Below are 21703 nucleotides of genomic sequence, written 5' to 3' on the forward strand. Positions count from 1 at the left end.
TGTTCCTGTATGGGTCACTGTCCATGATCTTTGTGCTGGTTTGAATCTCTTGTGTATCCCAGAAAAGCCATGTCCTTTAATCCTCATTCTCAGTATTGCTGGGTGGGAGCTTTTGATTGTTTCCAAGGAAATGTGACCCACTCAATTGTGGGTGGTAAGTTTTGATTAGATGGTTTCCATGGAGATAGGTCTTCACCCATTCAAGGTGGGATTGCTTACTGGAGCCCTTTAAGAGGAATCATTTTGGAACGTGCTTACAGAGCACAGAGATGAAGAAAGAAAATGTCCCCAGAGGAGCTTCATGACAAGAAGCTGGGAGAGAAAGCTAGCAGATGCCATGTGCCCTCCCAGCTGAGAGAGAATGCTGAACTTCATCAGCCTTCCTTGAGTGAAGGTAACCTCTTGTTGGTCCCTTAATTTGGTCATTTTCATGGCCTTAGAACTGTAAACTTGAAACCTAATAAATTCCACTTTTAAAAAGCCATTCTGTTTCTGGTATATTGCATTTCATCAGCTTGCAAACTAGAATAATCCTCAATAAATGGTGGGCATCTCATGCCTGGACAAGAGCGGAGGGTGGGTGGCATGGAGGAGGGGAGAAATCTAGGTAGGTGTGGCCTCTGTAGAGGGAGTAAGGCTAGGGAGTTGTGTTGGCATAGGAGTCATAAGAATGTCACAGACTTCCCAGTGACAGGCACCCAGAGCCTCAGCCAAGGATTGGCTGATTGTCAGGGTCCTGGAAAGAGGGATTTGGGTTCAGGGAGAAGGCTTTTTGGCTTCAAGTCACTCTGATGGACTGTCCTTCCTGATGTCTTCAATGTTAGCTTTGCTTAGGAGTTCCTTTCACCAGGGCTCAGTCTCTTGGAATTGAATGATCTGAACAAAATTTCAGTGATTATTCTTCATGTCCAGGAGGGGTCACTGCCACCGATACTCAGTGAGCACCAAGAATCCTGCACTAAGCTCTGTCAGCTTGTAGGGGGTTTTGTGTCTAAAGAGTGTATTAGTTAGGGTTCTCTAGAGAAACAGAATCTACAGGAAATATTCATGAATATAAAATTTATAAAAGTTTCTCACATAACTGTGGGAACATAGAGTCCACAACTCATAGGGCAGGCTGTGAAATGGATGATTCCGATGGAGGGTCTGAACGAACTCTACAAGAGAGGCTTGCTGGCTGAAGCAGGAAGAGAGCTTGTCTCTTCTGAATCCTCCTTAAACGGCTTCCAATGATTAGATTAAGCATCACTCATTGCAGAAGACACTCCCCTTGGCTGATTACAAATGGAATCAGCTGTGGATGTAGCTGACATGATCATGATTTAATTCTATGAAATGTCCTCATAGCAACAGACAGGCCAGCACTTGCCCAACCAGACAAATAGGTACCACCACCTAGCCAAGTTGACACATGAAACTGACCGTGACAAGAGGCCTCCAGCAACCTGTATAAAAACCAACCCTAAGTCAGTTGGGCTACCCCTTACCTAAAAATAACATCTCCAAATGTTCTATTTACGGTGCTTCACATCCCTAGGAATGTGGATTAAGATTAAGAAGACATCTCAATTTGGGTATATAATTCGATCTACCACACTGGTCAATCCCCACCTCTCTCCCTACAAAGACCCTAATGCCCTGATATTGTTATCCACCCAGGATAAGTTTTGCCTATTCCAGAACTTGATATTAATAAAATCATGCAATATGTTACTTATTAAATAAGTAGTTTATACTGAATTATTCATTCAGTGTAAGGATATTGTTTGTATAAATCATAAACTATATTTATTGTTTAGTAATCTTCAGTTATATGAATTAACACATCTTATCTAATCTTTTATTGATGGGAACCTGGTGTATTAATCAGGGATCTCCAGGGAAACAGATCCAACAAAGTATAGAGATCAGGATTTATATCTGTATCTACATCTATCTATACATATTTGTGTAAATATTATGAGATGTTTTTATTGGAGTTAGCTCATGCAAATGTAGCATTTGGTACATCTGAATTCTCTATAGGGAAGATCTCAAGCTGCAACTCCAATGTAGATTTTGATGAATTCCCCAGAGGGATCTAGCAGCTAAAGTGGAGATAGAAATTCTTTTTTGTGGCTGCTGAAGTCATCAGTTTTCCATTTAAAACTTTCACATGATTGGAGGATGCTTCTCACTGCTGAAGGTAATCTCCTTTGTTGTGGTAGATGTAATCAGCCATAGATGTGATCAACTGGCTAATGATTTAATCAACAAAATATCCTCCCAGTAATAATTAGGCCAGTGCTTGCTTGTTCAATAAACGGATACCAAGTTGACACATGAACTTAACCATCACGGTCTACCCCTGGTTCACTTGACACCCATAGATCTCCTTAAAACAGCTGTTCTCTAAATATGAGATAGTTTCACCCAACATAATTCAATTGTTGTATAAACAGGAAAGATAATAACTAGCTTCCCAAAGAGAATTAAAGCCCTTGGGTAACAGTCATCCTTAAACTTGATGTCATGGAAAGTAAATATTATGACATAAAGTTAATAAAACTTACATTACATCATAAGGGAATGATAGGGAAGTAAACAAAGATATATGCTTTATGTAAATGCATGAACATACTATAATAAAAAAAGCAGAAAATACTCATAACCATTATAGCCCTCATTTCTGTAACTGGTCATGTTGTCATTGCTAGTATTTATAACTACCTTCTTCCACTGTGCATACCATATTCCCTTCACCCTCAGCAAACACCACAACTGGTCATGGAGCTTGCCTGGTAGGGTGTACCAAACTTTCATGCCTGAAGTTACTGGGACATTAGTGGTCCTACCTGGATTGGGTTGCTTCAGTAGTCCATTGACTTTTAATCACAGGGCATGGTAGTATTAAGAGATACCCAAAGGGATCTCCTGTATTCCAGACAAACTCTTTTTTACCTTCTGAGGGTAGTAGCTGTCATGTCTCCCTTTGATAATTAGGATCAATCACCCCAGCCAGTACAGTACTAATTCCCTTCTTTACTTATTTATTCAGACATATAAGGGGACCAAAGTGGCAAGGTGAAGTCTTACCTTCCATGTAGATGGAATTATTGCTCTGTCTCCTGGTGGAAATAATCAGTCTTTTAAACCTAAGACCTATGGACCAGCAGGGCTTATAGTTGTGGGTACAGGAAGCACAATTATTTTCTACTGGATCACTGGTGGTAAGAGTGAATAATGTCACTTCCATTTCCACCTCTTGAATCCTGGCTATCAAAGAAACAGCACCATAGAGTGTACACTGTCTTAGAGCATATACAGCCTTCTTGAGAACGTTGACCAATCCTTGCAGAGTGTTTTCACCGAGTTGGCACCACAACTGAGTCTTTAAAAGGCCATTCCACCATTCTATCAATTCAGCTGCTTCAGGACAATGCAGGATGTGGTAAAAACAGTGAATTCCATGAGCATGCATCCATTCTCACAGTTCATTTGCTGTGAAGTAGGTTCCTTGATCAGAAGCAATGCTGTGTAGAATACCAGGACAGTGGAGAAGGCATTCTGTAAATCCACAGATGATAGCTTAGGTAGAAGCATTCCATGCAAGGGAGGAAACCCATATATTTGTAGTATATGAATATTTCAGTTAGAATAAAATGTTTCCCCTCCCATGATAGAAGTGGTCTACTAGGCAGCAGGCTGATCACTTCAGGGAATGATGCCATGGCAGGGATTGAGTGTTAGTCTCTACTTGCAGATTGTGCACTCATTTGTAGTTTTAGTCAGGCTGTCTTGGTAAGTGAAAGTCCATGTTGCTGATCCCATACATAATCTCCATTCCTATTACCACATACACTTTGTTCATGAGCCATAAGGCAACGACGGGAATGGCTAGGTAAAGAGGCAACTGCTATCCACAAAAGAGGTCATCCTATCCACATGATCATTTAAATCCGTCTCTGGTGAGCATTCTCAAGAACACATATATCTTCATGTTTTACGCCCATTCAGAAAGGTCTCTCTATATAGCTTTCGCCCAGACTTTTTCTCCAATTATCCAGTCATGTTCCTTTCATGACCCTGATCATTCAAGTAAACCACTGGCTATAACCAATGTATATGAATGTGCCTCCTGCTATTTCACCTTCCAAGCTAAATGAACATGTACACTGCTTGAAGTTCTGCTCATTTGGAGGATTTCCCTTCAATGCTCCCCTACAAGGATGTCATAGAAATGGGGCTATACTATGGCAGGTGTCCAATTTTGGGTGGTACCCATATACAATGCACACACATTTGTAAAACTGACCTGAGTTTTTTCTTCCTCAGTCAAATAATTGTAGGGAAATCCCAAAGAGGCCATAGCTGAGGGCTGGGAAAGAGTCGGTAATGTGGCAGAAATGGGTACTATGGGCATTTGGGACACTTCCCCCTTGTACTTAGTTTGTGTCTTCAGAGACTGCTTGAACATGATCTTGTATATACTATTTCCATTTGATGATAGAGTGCTGCCATGTCTGCCCAACTTTACAACTTGGTGGGTCAAGCAACACATGGTACATGACAGGCAATTCAGGTTTCATGGTAATTTGTTGGCCCATGCCTAAGTATTTGGTCCAATAGCAAGTACTATGTACTTGTACTATGGCCCAATAGCAGGCCAAAAACTATTTCTCAAAGGGAGAGTGTTTATCCGTAGAGGATGGCATAGTTTTGCTTCAGAATCCTAAGGGACCCTGTCACAGGGCCCAAACATCATCTTTATTTGCCACTGAAACTTTTGGCACCATTGAATCTGTTGATTCATATGGTCCAAGTGGCAGTACAGCTTGTACTACAGCCTGGGCAGGGCTTCTGTTTGTTCCAGTCCCCAATTAAATCTAGCAACTTTTTGGGTCCCTCAGTAAATGGGCCAGAGTAGCACATCCAGTTAGGGAATATGTTCCTTCCAAAATCCATAGAAGCCAGTCAGGCACTGTGCCACTTTTCTGATTGCGGTAAGGACCAGATACACCAGCTTATCCTTCATGTAAGAAATGATATCTTGACACAGCCTACACCACTGGATGCCTAGAAATTTCACTGATGTAGAAGGTTCCTGAGATTTGTTGGATTTATCTCCCACTTTCTGACACACAAATACCTTATCACACAAACTCTGAAGAAGCTTTTACTTCTTGCACACTAATTTCATTCACCATGATGCCATCTATGTAATGCATCAATGTGATGTCTTGTGGAAGGGAAAAGTCCCTGCAGATCAGATAATGACAGATGGAAAGTTGATATACCAATGAAATTGGATATTGAAGGCATATCGATGCCCTTAATAACTGAAAGCAAACTGTTTTTGGAGGTGGTCTTCACTCACAGGTATTCAGAAAAAAAGATCATTTTCCAGATCAAGCTCTCTATACCAGTTGCCACATATGTGTTTATGTGCTCAAGCAATATCATGTCTGGAACGACAACTGAAATTGGAGTCACTTCCTGTTTAAGTTTGTAACAATCCACTCTCATCATCAAAGATACAAATATTTTCTTAATAGGTCAAATAGGAGAGGTGAATGGGTATATGGTGAGAACCACTACCCTGTATCCTTCAAGCCCTCGATGGCGGCATTAACCTCTGCAATCCATCCAGGAATGAGATATTGCTTTTGACTTACTATTTTGCTAGATGGAGGCAGTTCTAATGGCTTCCGTTTGCCTTTTCTACCATAATAGCTCTCATTCCAAGGCTAAGAAATCAACGTGGGCATTCAGCCAGTTGCTGTGTATGTCTACTCCAATCATGCATTCCAGGACTGGGGGATAACTACAGAATGAGATTGGGGAACCCACTGTGACATGGACCTGGCTTCAACCTCCATGGATCAGCTTAACTCCTTTAGCTCCTACTCTGACTGTTAGAAAATTGTGTCATTTTGTATCTCTTATGATTACTGTCAGTTCTGAGCCATTGTCATGTTAACCCCCTAGAATTTTTATCACTTCCTTTTCCCCAATGTATAGCCATCTTCCTATAAGGCCATTGGATCCCTTTGGGGGAATCTAGGAGAAAAATTAATAGGTAGACCCTTTTTGCAGTGCAACAGGGTCCTTTCTCAAAAGGACTTGGCCTTCCTCTCACCCAAGACTTCTGGGTCTATAAACTGTCACATCTCTGGGAACTGATTCAGGAACTGTGACTGTCTGTTGTTGTGATTTAAGGTAGACTTTCGTTCACATGATCTTTAACTCTTCTGCTTATACAGATCAAAACATGGTAGGCTACCTGACTGTTTACTTCTAGGTACCTGATGATCAACAAGCCAATGTCATGGGCCTCTGCAAGTCAGATTATTCTGATTAGCACTTGGATTCTGCTGTTCACTAGTGTAGCCTCTGACATGGGTGTCAACAGCACTAAGTCGGAGCAGTTCTAAAACCCTGCTGATTCAGGAATCAAGAACAAGAGGGTGGGACTAATGTGCCCAGGCCCTCTCTTCACTAAGCCCCCAGGACCAGTGGATTCCAATTTAATCCCAAATTCCACCTATTCCTGGCAATAAAGCCCAGACTTGAATACTTTCTTGGTGCCTTAGACCCTATATATAGGTAACTACATGGTCTTGGCATGCTACAGGCTCATGCAGACTTGGCACACTACAAAACACAAATGCTACTCTCTTCCACTTTCAAGAACTCACCATTCCCTCACACAGGCCAGGGTCTGGCTTCCATCCTCTCCCAGCACATTTCCAGAGTTTGTGACACCAGTGGAAAATAGGGGCTGAGTTCAGGGGCCAAGATAGGAGAAAACCGAACAGCACAACTACTTCAAAGAGGAACAGGGACAAGACAGCATTTGACATGGAAAGCAGAAGTCTGATTCAAAATTATAAAATAATAATAATATATTGACAAATATGCCAAATCAAAAAGCAGGAGTGCTAACCATGTGAAATATTAAAAATAACTGAAAAGAATCAGATAGAAATATTAAGTAGGAAAATATTTTATTATTGCTTATACTTATGGTCTTTTATTTCTGAGACAGCATTGAGGTCAAGGAAAATATTTATGAATAGAGGCACTACTTTCCTTTATGTATGCATTTGTTTGCAAGAGATGAGGGTAAGTATCCCATATTATTGTGACAGATACAAGCCAGTATCACTAATCAAGCAGCCTACACTATGATATCATTTTCTGTGATTTTTCATTATTAATTTTTTAATGTTACCAAATTATCCGTTTATAATGTTTGTTGTGACAAGAAGCAATATCCTGTCTCCCACACACACACTTCTGCTTCCCCAGATTTATCCACTTCCAACTTCATTGGCTGGTTCTTTTGGGTACATATCTATAAACACCAAGCATGTGCTCCTCCATCACCCCACCAAACATCTGCAAACCTTTAATTTGCCCTCAGTTTCCATACATGGCTATTGGGTTTATGTTACTGTGCCAGTTTGCATCTGCTGTGTACTCTAGAAAAGCCATGTCCTTTAATCCTCATTCAATATTGCTGGATGGGAGCTTTTTTTAGTTTCTATGGAGATGTGACCCACCCATTCAAGGTGGGGTTGCTTACTGGAGCCCTTTAAGAGAGAACCATTTTGGAAAAACCTACAGAGCCACCAGAACCAACCAACAGAACCCATGCAGCCAGAGACCTTTGGAGCAGAAGGAAAACATCCCCAGAAAGTCTTATTAAATTAGTGAAAGCTAGCAGACATCACCGTGTGCCCTTCCTAGCTGAGAGAGAAATCCTGAACTTCATTAGCCCTTTCTTTGGAGATAAGGTATCTTTTCCTGGATGCCTTAATTTGGACATTGTCATGGTTAGGGACAGGTGTCAACTTGGCCAAGTTGTGGTACCTGTTCACCTGATTGGGCAAGCGCTGGCCTATCTGTTGCAATGAGGACATTTCATAGGATTAGGTCATGATCACATTAGCTACATCCATAGCTGATTCCATTTGTAATCAGCCAAAGGGGAGTGTCTTCTGCAATTAGTGATGCTAAATTCAATCATGGGAAGCCTTTTAAGGAGGACTCAGAGGAGACAGGTTGCATTCCTGCTTTGGCTGGTGAGCCTCTCCTGTGGAGTTCGTCCAGGCCATCCATTGGAGTCATCGGCTTCGCAGCCTGCCCTGTGGATTTTGGACTCTGCGTTCCTACGGTCACGTGAGACACCTTCATAAATTTTATATTTGCAAGTGTTCCCTGTTGATTCTGTTTCTCTAGAGAACCCTAACTAATACATCTTGGTACCAGGAGTGGTTCTTAAGGAACAGAATCTTAAAAATGGGTTTTTATGAATGGTTTTCTACTCTGACTGGGCTCAGAGACACTAAGGACTCTGATTCCCGTAATCAGAATGACACTCCCAATCCATGGACTGAGTTGGCAAAGGAGATAGTCAAAATATCATCATTCGATTCTCCTAATGCTCCGCTTGTACGAAGCCAGACTCTGGGGGATAATGTTTTTGACACCTTTACAGAGTTTTGTAGAAATAAGAGTTATAGAGATGTTGGTTGGTTGTTGTTAGATACACTGTCTACATTAAAGGGTGAAAGGGATGGGCTTAAGGCTTCAAACAAGAAGCTTAAGTGCCGTCTGAAAGATGTAGAGGTTTCTATGAGTATCCTGAAGGAAAATTTTATTTCCTGTAGCCATAGACTTGAGATCTCTGAAAATCAGACTCAGAATCTTATTGTTAGAGTAGCAACTTTACAACGTAAACTGAAATCTCAGTCTTGCATGGTGTCTGCTGTTAAAGTGAGGGCATTGATTAGAAAGGAGTGGGACCCTGAAAAATGGGATGGTGACATATGGATTGATAATGATGTTGGGGGTGAGGTTGAAACCCTAGACCATGCTGAGTCTTCTTTAGATAACCCTGTAATAGTCTGCCCTGAGGACAAAGCCGCCCCACCTCCAGCCTGCCTTGAGGAATTGGCCACCCAACCTCCTCCTGAAGGGATTAGCCCTAGAGTTATTAATCCTGTTTCACCAGATGAAACTGCAAATGAAAGCCCTGAAGCAAATGGCTTGGAAGATATTTCTAATTCTTTTCATGACCCACCCCCACCACCCCTCATTTCTTCTAGATCTACAACTAGACTAAAGTCCCAACAGGCCCCTAAAGGTGAGGTACAAAGTATCACACATGAAGAGGTACATTATACTCCAAAAGAACTGTGTGAGTTTTCCAATTTATATAGACAGAAATCAGGGGAATATGTGTGGCAATGGATTTTAAGAGTGTGGGATAATGGTGGGAGGAATATAAGGCTGGATCAGGCTGAATTTATTGATATGGGCCCACTAAGCAGAGATTCTGCATTCAATGTTATAGCTCGAGCAGTTAGAAATGGTGTTAACAGCTTGTTTGGGTGGTTGGTTGAAACATGGATCAAAAGGTGGCCAACATTACCTGAGGTTGAAATGCCAGAACTGCCCTGGTATAATGTAGATGAGGGGATCCAGAGGCTTAGAGAGATTGGGATGTTAGAGTGGATTTATCATGCAAAGCCTGCTCTTACACCCCAGGAATGTCCAGAGGATGCACCTTTTACCATAACAGTGAGAAATAAGTTTGTGAGACTAGCACCATCATCCCTCAAGAGCTCTGTGGTTGCACTTCTCTGTAGGTCAGATATTACTGTAGGAACTGCTATCACTGAGCTGGAATCCTTAAACACAATGGGGATGACAGGATCCCGAGTTGACAGAAACCAGGTGGCAGCACTTAATCACCAAAGACAGGGTAGACGCTGGCTATTATAATAGACAACAAACTCAAAGGAGGCATCAAAATTATATGACACGCAGAGATTTGTGGCATTGGCTAGTAAATCATGGGGTACCTAGAAATACAATAGAAGGGCAGTCTACTAAATTCTTGTTGGAGCTGTATAAACAAAAGAGTTCTAGGTCAAGGGAACAGAAGTCTAACCTGAATTACAAAAACACAGAGTCACGGCCCCTTAATCAATTTCCAGACTTGAAACAGTTTACAGACCCTGAGCCCCTTGAATGAAGGGGAGGCCAGGTCCCTATGGGGAAGAAATCTGTTACACTGCCACAAATTTATACTGTTGACCTTCCTCTAAGTCTTCCCCAAGGAGACCAACGGCCTTTTACCAGGGTAACTGTGCATTGGGGAAAAGGAAATGATCAGATATTTCAGGGATTATTAGACACTGGTTCAGAAGTGACATTAATTCCAGGGGACCCAAAACGTCACTCTGGACCACCAGTCAGAGTGGGGGCTTATGGAGGCCAGGTGATCAACGGAGTTTTAGCTCAGGTCCATCTCACAGTGGGTCCAGTGGGCTCCCGGACCCATCCTGTAGTTATTTCCCCAGTTCCGGAATGTATAATTGGCATAGACATACTGAGCAACTGGCAGAATCCCCACGTTGGTTCTCTAACTCATGCAGTGAGGGTTATTATGGTGGGAAAGGCCAAGTGGAAGCCACTAGAACTGCCCCTACCAAGCAAAATAGTAAATCAAAAGCAATACCGTATTCCTGGAGGGATTGCAGAGATTACTGCCACTCTTAAGGACTTGAAAGATGCAGGGGTGGTGATTCCCACCACATTCCCATTCAACTCTCCTATTTGGCCTGTGCAGAAAACAGATGGGTCTTGGAGAATGACAGTGGATTATCGTAAGCTCAACCAGGTGGTAACTCCAATTGCAGCTGCTGTTCCAGATGTAGTATCATTGCTTGAGCAAATCAATACATCCCCTGGTACCTGGTATGCAGCTATTGATCTGGCAAATGCTTTTTTCTCAATAGCTATTAGTAAGAACCACCAGAAACAGTTTGCTTTCAGCTGGCAAGGTCAGCAATATACTTTCACTGTCCTACCTCAGGGGTATATCAACTCTCCAGCCCTATGTCATAATCTTGTTCGCAGAGACCTTGATCGTTTCTCCCTCCCACAAGACATCACACTGGTCCATTATATTGATGATATCATGTTGATTGGACCTAGTGAGCAAGAAGTAGCAACTACTCTAGATTTACTGGTAAGGCATTTGCGTGTCAGAGGATGGGAGATAAATCCAACAAAAATACAGGGGCCTTCCACCTCAGTAAAATTTTTAGGTGTCCAGTGGTGTAGGGCATGTCGAGATATCCCTTCTAAGGTGAAGGATAAATTGCTGCATCTGGCCCCTCCCACATCCAAAAAAGAGGCACAATGCCTAGTTGGTCTTTTTGGATTTTGGCGACAACATATTCTTCATTTGGGTGTGCTACTCCGGCCCATTTATCGAGTGACCAGAAAAGCTGCTAATTTTGAGTGGGGACCTGAACAAGAGGAGGCTCTGCGACAGGTCCAGGCTGCTGTGCAAGCTGCTCTGCCACTTGGGCCATATGATCCAGCAGATCCAATGGTGCTGGAAGTGTCAGTGGCAAATAGAGATGCTGTCTGGAGCCTTTGGCAGGCCCCAATAGGAGAATCACAAAGCAGACCCTTAGGATTTTGGAGCAAAGCCTTACCATCTGCTGCAGATAACTACTCTCCTTTTGAGAAACAGCTTTTGGCCTGCTACTGGGCCTTAGTAGAAACTGAACACTTAACCATGGGCCACCAAGTTACCATGAGACCTGAGTTGCCTATCATGAGTTGGGTGTTGTCTGACCCACCAAGCCATAAAGTTGGGCGTGCACAGCAGCACTCTATTGTAAAGTGGAAATGGTATATACGAGATAGAGCCAGAGCAGGTCCTGAAGGCACAAGTAAGTTACATGAAGAAGTGGCACAAATGCCCACGGTTTCCACTCCTGCTGCCACATTACCTTCTCTTTCCCAGACCAGAGCTATGGCCTCTTGGGGAGTTCCTTACAGTGAATTGACTGAGGAAGAGAAAACTCGGGCCTGGTTTACAGATGGTTCAGCACGATATGCAGGTACCACCCGAAAGTGGACAGCTGCAGCATTACAACCCCTTTCTGGGGTGTCCTTGAAGGACAGTGGTGAGGGGAAATCCTCCCAGTGGGCAGAACTTCGAGCAGTGCACCTGGTTGTTCATTTTGCTTGGAAGGAAAACTGGCCAGAGGTGCATTTGTATACTGACTCATGGGCTGTTGCTAATGGTTTGGCTGGATGGTCAGGGACTTGGAAAGACCATAATTGGAAAATTGGTGACAAAGAGGTCTGGGGAAGAAGTATGTGGATAGACCTTTCTGAGTGGGCTAAAAACATGAAGATATTTGTGTCCCATGTGAATGCACACCAGAGGGTGACTTCAGCAGAGGAAGATTTTAATAATCAAGTGGATAAGATGACCCGTTCTATGGATACCAGTCAGCCTTTTTCCCCAGCAACTCCTGTTATTGCCCAATGGGCTCACGAACAAAGTGGTCATGGTGGTAGGGATGGAGGTTATGCATGGGCTCAGCAACATGGACTTCCACTCACCAAAGCTGACCTGGCTACAGTCACTGCTGAGTGCCCAATCTGCCAGCAGCAGAGACCCACACTCAGCCCCCGATATGGCACCATTCCCCGAGGTGACCAGCCAGCTACATGGTGGCAGGTTGATTACATTGGACCACTCCCTTCATGGAAGGGGCAGCGATTTGTTCTAACTGGAATAGACACATACTCTGGATATGGGTTTGCTTTCCCTGCTCGCAATGCTTCTGCCAAAACTACTATCCGTGGGCTTACAGAATGCCTTATCCATCGTCATGGTATTCCACATAGCATTGCTTCGGATCAAGGAACACACTTCACAGCAAATGAAGTGCAGGAATGGGCACATGCTCATGGAATTCTCTGGTCTTACCATGTTCCCCATCATCCAGAAGCAGCTGGATTGATAGAACGGTGGAATGGCCTTTTGAAAACTCAATTACGGTGCCAACTAGGTGGCAAAAACTTGAAAGGCTGGGGTAATGTTCTCCAGGAAGCTGTGTATGCTCTGAATCAGCGTCCGCTGTATGGTGCTGTTTCTTCCATAGCCAGGATCCATGGGTCCAGGAATCAAGGGGTGGAAATGGGTGTGGTGCCACTCACTATTACTCCTAGTGATCCACTAGGAAAATTTTTGCTTCCTGTCCCTGCTACCCTGAGTTCTGCTGGTCTACAGGTTTTAGTTCCAAAACGGGATGTGCTTTCTCCAGGAGAAACAACAGTGATACCACTGAACTGGAAGTTAAGATTGCCACCTGGCCACTTTGGGCTACTTATGCCTCTGGATCAACACACCAAGAAGGGAATTACATTATTGTCTGGGGTAATTGACCCTGACTATCAGAAGGAAGTAGGACTGCAACTACATAATGGAGGTAAAGAAGAGTTTTCTTGGAATATAGGAGACCCCCTGGGGTGTCTATTAGTACTACCATGCCCTGTGATCAAAATCAATGGAAAACTGCAACAACACAATCCAGGCAGGACCACTAATGGCTCTGAGACTTCAGGAATGAAGGTTTGGGTCACCCCACCAGGCAAAGAACCACGGCCAGCTGAAGTGCTTGCTGAGGGGAAAGGGAACATGGAATGGGTAGTGGAAGAAGGTAGTGATAAATATGAACTTCAACCACGTGATCAGTTACAGAAATGAGGACTGTAATGCTGTTTTGTTTGCGTTATACTATTTAAGTTGTAAGATATCAAGTTTAAGAATGAATGCTGCCCAAGGATTTGCACCCTATTCTGGAGAGATTTAATGTGTTTCCAGTTATATGCAGGACAGTTAAGTATTGTCAGGTAAAAGAAAAAATGTGTGCTTATTTGTTTTCATTTGGAAATTAAGTATGGTCTAAGGTGATATATATATATAGGTGCCAAGTTGACAAGGGGTGGACTGTCATGGTTAGGGACAGGTGTCAACTTGGCCAAGTTGTGGTACCTGTTCATCTGATTGGGCAAGCGCTGGCCTGTCTGTTGCAATGAGGACATTTCATAGGATTAGGTCATGATCACATTAGCTACATCCACAGCTGATTCCATTTGTAATCAGCCAAAGGGGAGTGTCTTCTGCAATTAGTGATGCTAAATGCAATCATGGGAAGCCTTTTAAGGAGGACTCAGAGGAGACAGGTTGCATTCCTGCTTTGGCTGGTGAGCCTCTCCTGTGGAGTTCATCCAGGCCATCCATTGGAGTCATCGGCTTCGCAGCCTGCCCTGTGGATTTTGGACTCTGCGTTCCTACGGTCACGTGAGACACTTTCATAAATTTTATATTTGCAAGTGTTCCCTGTTGATTCTGTTTCTCTAGAGAACCCTAACTAATACAGACATCTTCATGGCCTTAGAACAGTAAACTTGCAATTTCAATTCCTTTTTTAAAAGCCATTCTATTTCTGGCATATTGTAGTCTGGAAGCTTATACTAACTCAGTTTTACACATCTGAGAACTAGAAAATATTGCCATTTTGCGTTATTCACCTGTTCTCCATCTTCCATAAAGGCTCTACTCAGGTAGGTGGTATTTAGTTTTCTTCAGAAATTGATGAGTGGGAGTTTAGAGCTGACTATAAGCTTTGAATGTGTAAAGTCTTCAATGTGTGAATTTTATTCTGGTATTTTCTGTCTGGTCCATATCATTAAAGATATTAGGTTTTAGGCCACAGAGGCAACTCTAGGATATCATTTAAAGTATGCTTTTCCTCATCCCCACCACCACAGCCTCAAGCTGACAAAGAAATCCTTTTTAGGTGTGATTTCCTTGTCATTTAAGTCAGGTCTACGTTCATACATAATGTACCAGCAAAAAAGTAATCATATCATAGGATTACATTTTATAAGGTATAGGAAGTTAATTAAGAGGACTAAATAACTCAAAGTAGAATTTCATATGTCAAAAAAGGTACTGACAGGGTGAATTTGTGAGCTGCTGGAATGGAATATACAGAATTGGAACAGCTTTTATAAAGGGAATTTAATAAGTTACAAGCTTACAGTTCTAAGCCTATAAAATTGTACAAACTAAGGCATGCAGGGAAAGATGCATTAATTCAAGGAAGGCCAATGGGTTAGGAGCACCTCTGTCAGCTGGGTAGTCATGTGGCTTGCATCTGCTGGTCCCTTGCTCCTGGGCTCTGTTGCTTTCAGCCTCTGTTCCTGTGAGGGCCCCTCACTTTGCTTCTCCAGGGCTGGCTTTCATCTCACAGCTTCCCTTGGCTCTCTCCAGGTTCTGGTTTGCTTAACATCTCATGACAATATTTGCTGGGCTCCAAGCATCTCCAAACATCCGTGTCTCTGTTCTCCAAAAGTTGGCATTGTTGTAAACTCTGGGATCTGTCAGCACTGTCATTTCTAAAGTTTCTCCAAAATATTCCCTTTTTCAAAGAACTACAGTAAACTAATCCACACCCACCTTGAAAGGTCACACCTCCATTTAGTCAAAAAGTCATGCCCACAATTGGGCATGTCACATCGCCATGGAGATAATCTAATCAAATGTTTCTACACTACAATATTGAATCAGGATTTAAAAAAATGGCTGCTCCCACAAAATTGGATCAGAATTAAAACATGGATTTTCTAGGGTACATAATACTTTCAAAGTGGCACACAGGGATTAGAAAGATGGTGGGGTAGGATGCCCCAACTGAGAAAACAAGCAGAAATTGGCAGCACCACCTTATCAAATTTTTGGAAATATTTCAAAACTTTCATGAATCAACTCAGTGAGGAAAAAAGAAAGCTAGTTGGATAACTAGGGTGCTCTCACTAGATCTTGTTCCATACACTCCCTAACTTGACAGGTGTGAAGACAGAGAAACTCACACTTTCAGTTTGACATTGTGGTCCCTGGTTCTGGAGGAAGCAAAGCAGACCTTAACTTGCAATATAGCATGCATCTCTGTTCTAGCACAACCAGTCGTTACTTGAAGGACTGTACATCATTTCTGTTTCACATATATCGGAACATGTGCTGATAGGAGATGCAGCAAGCATTCCTCAAAAATAATGTAAGGGAAGAATTACACTGCAACTGACTTGGGAGCATCACTATAATAACAAAGTCATATAGAGGTATCACAAGAAAGGAAATTACATACCAATAACCCTTATGGTTAAGGATGCAAACTTCTTTACTGAATACTAACAAACTAAATTTAGCTAGACAATTAAAGCCAAGTGGGATTTTTAGACAATTAAAACCAAAGAATGCTAGAGTCATTCAGCATAAGAAAATCAGTCAGTTTAATATACCACATTAATAGAATAAAAGAAAAAAGGCACATGATCATCTCAATTGAAGCAGAAAAGACATTTCACAAAACTCAATACACTTTCTTGATAAATATACTCAGAAAAATAGGAATAGAATAGAACTCCCTCAATTTAGGGGATATGTGAAAAACCCACATATCACACTCAATATTGAGAGGCTGACAACTTTGCATCTAAGATCAGGAACAAGAGATGGAAGTGCTAGCTAGAGTAATTGAGCAAGAAAAAGAAATAAAAATATTTAAATTGAAAAATAAGACGTCAACTCTCCTTGTTCACAGATAACATGATTCTATACAGATAAATCCCCAAGAATCTATAAGAAAGCCACTAGAGCTAATAAATGAATTCAGTAAGGTGGCACACTAATAAGATCAACACACAAAAAGCATGGTGTTTCTATAGACCAGCAATGACAATTCTGAAAAGGAAATCAAGGCAATTCCATTTACAATGGCAACTAAAAGAATCAAATATTTAGGAACAAATTAAATCCAGAATGTAAAAGAATGTAAATTGTACAGAATGTAAATTGTAGTCAATACATTGATGAAAGAAATTAAAGAAGACTTAAATGCAAAAATATCCCATGCTGAAGGATTGGAAGAATTAGTAATATCAAAATGTCAATACTACCCTCAATGATTTACAGATTTAGCACAATCTTACTCTAAATTCTAACAAGCTTCTTTAGGAAATGGAAAAGCTGATTATTAAATTCATGTGAAAGGGCAGGGGACCATGAATAGCAAAACCATCTTGAAATAGAAATACAAATTTGAAGGATGCATATTTCCTGATTTCAATTTACTACAAACATATACTAATCAAATCAGTGTGGTACTGGCTCAAGGACACCAACGGTATAGAATTGAGAGCGCGAACATAGATCTATAGCTCAGTGGTCAATTGATTTTTTTACAGGTTGGCTAAGTCCACTCACATGGAAAAACTAGTCTCTTGAACAAAAATGGTCCTGGAAAAACTGGATATCCACATTCAAAAGAGTGAAAGCAGATCTTTATATTATACAATATCCAAAAACAACACAACATATATCATGTCATGAACCTACATGTAAAAGTATAAGCGTCACAGAAGAAGTCACAGGGGTAAAAATCCATGCCCTTGGATTGGGCAACAGATTCTTAGAAAAGACACCAGAACACAAAGAACAAACAAACAAACAAAACAGATAACCTGAGCTTCATTGAAATTATAACCTTTTTCCATCAAAGTACACCCAAAGAAAATGAAAGGAGGACATATGAATGGGAGAAAATATTTGAAAATCCTATGTACAAGGTTCTCCTATGCCACCGCCGCAGAGTGGGGAGGACAAGGGTGCAGTGGTGCACCGGGTGGGAGGGTAGGCTTCCCAGGGCACGTGCTGGAGGAGAAAAGTTCCTGCATGTGGGTCGGAAGGCCAAGCCTTGAGCCTCCTCCTCACCTAGGTGGGTGCTCAGTCCAAGCTGCTGGGTGGGCGGGGACCTTGAACAGGCTGGAAGGGCCCTGGGCTTCCAAGGATGGGTCAGAGGGATTGGGTACTGGCAGTTCCAACAGGGTTATTGGGGAAAGCTGGGTGCTGGAAGGGCCCGGTGTGGGCTGGGAATGGGGTGTTCTTGTTGGGTCGATGGGGGTAGGGTCCATTCCAGGGACAGAGCAGGACTGGGTGGGGGCAGCACCGAGGGTCCGAGGGTACACCCTGCTGAGGATACCTGACCAGGTGGGGTGCCCCAAGACAAAAGGAGGCGCACCTCGTTGGAACCAGCATTGCGGAGTGCTTGGGTTCCCTGGTGGCCCCAGGCCTCTGGTCAGCTGACCTGAAGCTGGACACCACCAGGGCCAGCACACCACCTGCCTTCCAGCCACATCCCTCGTCCTGGGAGTGTCCATTCCTGTCGGGTGGGAGGCCAAGAGCAGCCGCGGGAGCCCCCCGGCAGCTGCAGGAGGCAAGCTCCTGCAGCTTGGCGCGGCTCCACAGAGCTGAGTGGTACACATAGGGTCTTCAGGCCCCAGGCTGCCACCGCTGACAGTAAGGCCGTACACCCTGAAATCCCCTGATCTGGACTGATCTTGGAAGTTAAGCAGTGCCTGGCCTGGTTAGTACTACCCAGGGGCATTGCCTGGGAATAGCGGATGCTACAGACTTTTTTTTTTGCCAGTCGTGTGCATGTGTCCCTCTCTTCTTTTGGCCACCACCGCCCAGAGCACAGGGCCCCCCAGCCAGCACCTCCTGCCTCTCTGCCCTCTCCCTGTGCCCACACCATCACCTTCCACCATGGCACAGGCAGGCAACTGCATCCCAGCCCCTCCTTGGATCTCGTAGCCTTGCACAAACCCAGGCCTGGCAGGAGGTGCTGGCTAGAGGCAAAAGATTCTTCACTTGCTAGATTTCTTTTGGGCCATTGGGCCCCTAGCCCTTCACACCTGCACACAAAGGTGCACAACAGGGGCCCACCTGCCCTCTCCACCACAGGCCTCCCTTACCTTCCCTGGCACAACAGGGAAGCGCCAAAGGGATATCTCTTCCCTTTGCACCTGGTTCCCCATCCTACAGACAACACTTGTCCTGCAGCCCCCTGGGGACAAGGCTCACCCACCCAAATCCTAGGCCTCCTTGGCACCTTCATGACCACAACTCTCAAGAAATCCCTGCAGCTAAGTGGCCGGCTTGAGCTGGCCTTTGGGCTGAGGTCACTGTTGGTGACTGTGCTTTCAGAGGTGTCTGCTTTCAGGGCAGTTTTCATCTTAAGCATGCAGGGAGTCAGGCTTCTCCAGCAACATGCAACTGTGATCTTTTCGGGTACTTCATCCTGCTTCAGCTGGCTCCCGACAGCAGAGGATGCTGTCAGGGAGAAGCACAATTGGAAATGGAAAGGCTGCATGCAGGAGCTATTTGTGAAGTCTGTGGATGAAAATTTAGGAGGTGCACTCAAGTCCAAGTTGTTGGGAACGATAAACCTAAACTATTCAGAGGAATACAAATCAAGTATGTTCAGGGTTCAGCCCATGTACTAAAGCTTTTGGATGACAATGGGGACATTCCTGAAGAACTGAGCATGCTCCAAGTGGAACAGGGACAGGGTGGGAGAATTCCCAAGTGAAGAGTGGGAACACCTGTAAATGTTCCTTAAATGTTCTACTTTTGTTATCTTATCGATTGAAATATGGCAGCCTCTAGAAAACAAACCAGGTCTGCTTTGTTCCATTGATCAATCTTTTACTGCGATGCATTGAGCATCTAATTTGAAATCAAAATGGCAGTACAGCCCATGAGATCTAATGGGTTGGCAAGTTTCACAAGCCCTATTTTTTATACATTTCCATCACCCTTAATTTGTTGATACCACTAACAAAATGCTTTGTGCCACATTTGGGGTTAATTATGCAAATATATAGTTTGTGATAATTGGCCCAATTTTACAAACAATAGTGTTTTAAATTAGAGGGGTTAATAAGGAGGATGATAACTATGTCTCATGTGGTATGTGCTCTTTGAAAGGAGTGACAGAAAATGACAAAGCAAATAAGATATACTGAATCATAACAGATTGCCCGCTCCTTAGTCTTTCCTATTTTTGCATTACCAATCTTTCTTTTAAATACAAATGTTATTTGTAATTTACAATGACTGTACTGCATAAAAACTTAGTGGATCCGTTATTGTGAAAGAGTCACATCTACATTGACAGTGAAAGATTCACACTAATGAAGACCACACAAAAAGCCTTCCTAAGGATTTGCGTGTACGTGATATTTAGCGAGGTTTTCAATTTTATACTCTTGAAGAAAAATGAATTTGAAAAGGATCATTTATATGACCCAAATATAAATTAAAAGCATCACAATTTTAAAGAAATAGAGAAAGAAAGAAAGAAACCAACCAACCATGAAGCACATTCAGCAATTCTGGGGCCTTTCTGCAGACGAAGAAACAACAAAAGCCTGAAAAAGAAACAGAAAGACAGACAGGGAGAATTAGCACCCCAGAGACCTCACGGTCCTCCAGGCCAGGCTGAAAACTTCCTACGCATATCATGCATACCAGGTGTGCGGGAAGGCCGTCCAGGTTCTCAGCTCAGAAAGCAGCTCCTAGGTGATGATGCCTCCAGGCGGCCTGCCTCAAGCCCATGCATGACCTGGCAGTCTCCATCTTGGCCCCTGGCTGGGGTTTCCCACGACAGCAGAACAGAACGGAGCCCTGATTTTGCTCCTATTGCCCAGGTTGAGTGGATGCCCCCAAAGCACAGTGGCTTTGTGTGGCCTGAAGGCAAGGAGGCCGGCCTCTGGCTCTTGCAGCCCCAGCCTTCCTGGAGGATGTCGGCCTTCGGTGTTGGGCAGTTCCCAGTTCGGCTCTGAGAGCCGAGGCCAGCTTCTGTGCTCGTCTGAGGACTGCAGGAATGGGATTGATGGGAGGGTCGGCGTGGGGACGGCCCTGACGGGACTTACTAGAGGAGAAGCCTTGAACAAAGCCTCGGGCTTCCTCACCCCTGTCTGGTGCGCTCAGTGGAGTCCGCTCGGCGGGTAGGACGCGGATAGAGCTGGGCAGCCAGAGGACTTCGGAGGAAGGGCCGGCAGGGCTGCGCGCAGGCCGGCTGGGCGACCGGCAGGGGTCGCTGGTGGTTCGGGTTGGGTGTAGGGAAAGCCGGGCCCCGGAGGGGTGGGTGTGGCCAGTGTTTGCGCTGCGCTGCAAAATCCTAGGAGGGGTTGGGAGAGCCGCCTGCCTGCCATGGTGGGCAGCGGGAGCGGTGGAGGCAACCGCGCGTGTGCAGGGATGGGGCAGAGCGGCCAGAGGCGTTCCCTGCAGGGAGCCGTGCTTTGGGCAGCGGCGGCCAAAGGGAGAGAAACACGCCGCCAGCAGAATCCACGGACACTGTATTCCCAGGCAGTTTCCCATGCAAGCACGAAGCAGGCCCGACACTAGTCTTACTTTAGGAGATCAGAGACCGTGGCGCATTCACCTTAGATGCTGGCTGCCGTGGTCTGGAGCCTCAAAACCCTGCCCTGCGCTGTGCCAGGGCCCCGATCCCCGGTCCCCCAGCCGCCGGGACGGCCAGGCCGCTGCAGTCTGCCTCCTGTCTGGCATGCACCGACGCCCCGAGAGCGAGGACCGCGGCTGGAAGGAAGGCAGGCGGCCCTCTCCGCAGTCCCGGCTACCGGTCCCGCACTCCGCCGTGGGGTTCCATCTAGGCTGCCTCTGCTTGACTTCTGAGATCCCACCATGTCGGCCATCCTCAGAAAGCTCTGCCCTCCGGCCCTCAGCGCTGCCCCACCCTGCCCAGCCAGGTCGGTCCCTGATAAGCCCCCGACCCACCACGCAAATCCCCATTGCCGTCCCATCTCTGTCCCACAGCTGCCCGGGCCTGTCCCAGCTTTCCCCAATCACCCATTGGGAAATTCTGGCTTCCTTTTTCGGCTCGCTTAGCAGGCAGCCGCCCAACCCTGCTGGCCCTTCCTCCCAGGCCCTCGTGCCACCCAGAGTGGCTAGAGCTGGACTGGGCCCACCCAA

General features: G+C 44.4%; 1 protein-coding gene across 3 annotated transcripts in view; it reads right to left on the reverse strand.

The window, feature by feature from the left end:
• The window catches only part of LOC143665410 (uncharacterized), a 105871-nt gene extending 85084 nt beyond the window's left edge, over positions 1 to 20787 (reverse strand). For 2 of the 3 annotated variants that reach the window (XR_013166945.1, XM_077138734.1), the window contains exons 1-2: positions 20240 to 20787; positions 20083 to 20139 (exon numbers count right to left, since the gene is read on the reverse strand). The gene's annotated coding sequence lies outside the window, so the exon portion shown is untranslated. The remainder of the gene's footprint in view (positions 1 to 20082; positions 20140 to 20239) is intronic. The other variant, XM_077138735.1, reaches the window with a different exon arrangement.
• Between the last annotated feature and the right edge of the window lie 916 nt (positions 20788 to 21703).

Source organism: Tamandua tetradactyla, chromosome 21 (assembly GCF_023851605.1).
Source record: "Tamandua tetradactyla isolate mTamTet1 chromosome 21, mTamTet1.pri, whole genome shotgun sequence".
NCBI classification, from domain to species: Eukaryota; Metazoa; Chordata; class Mammalia; order Pilosa; family Myrmecophagidae; genus Tamandua; species Tamandua tetradactyla.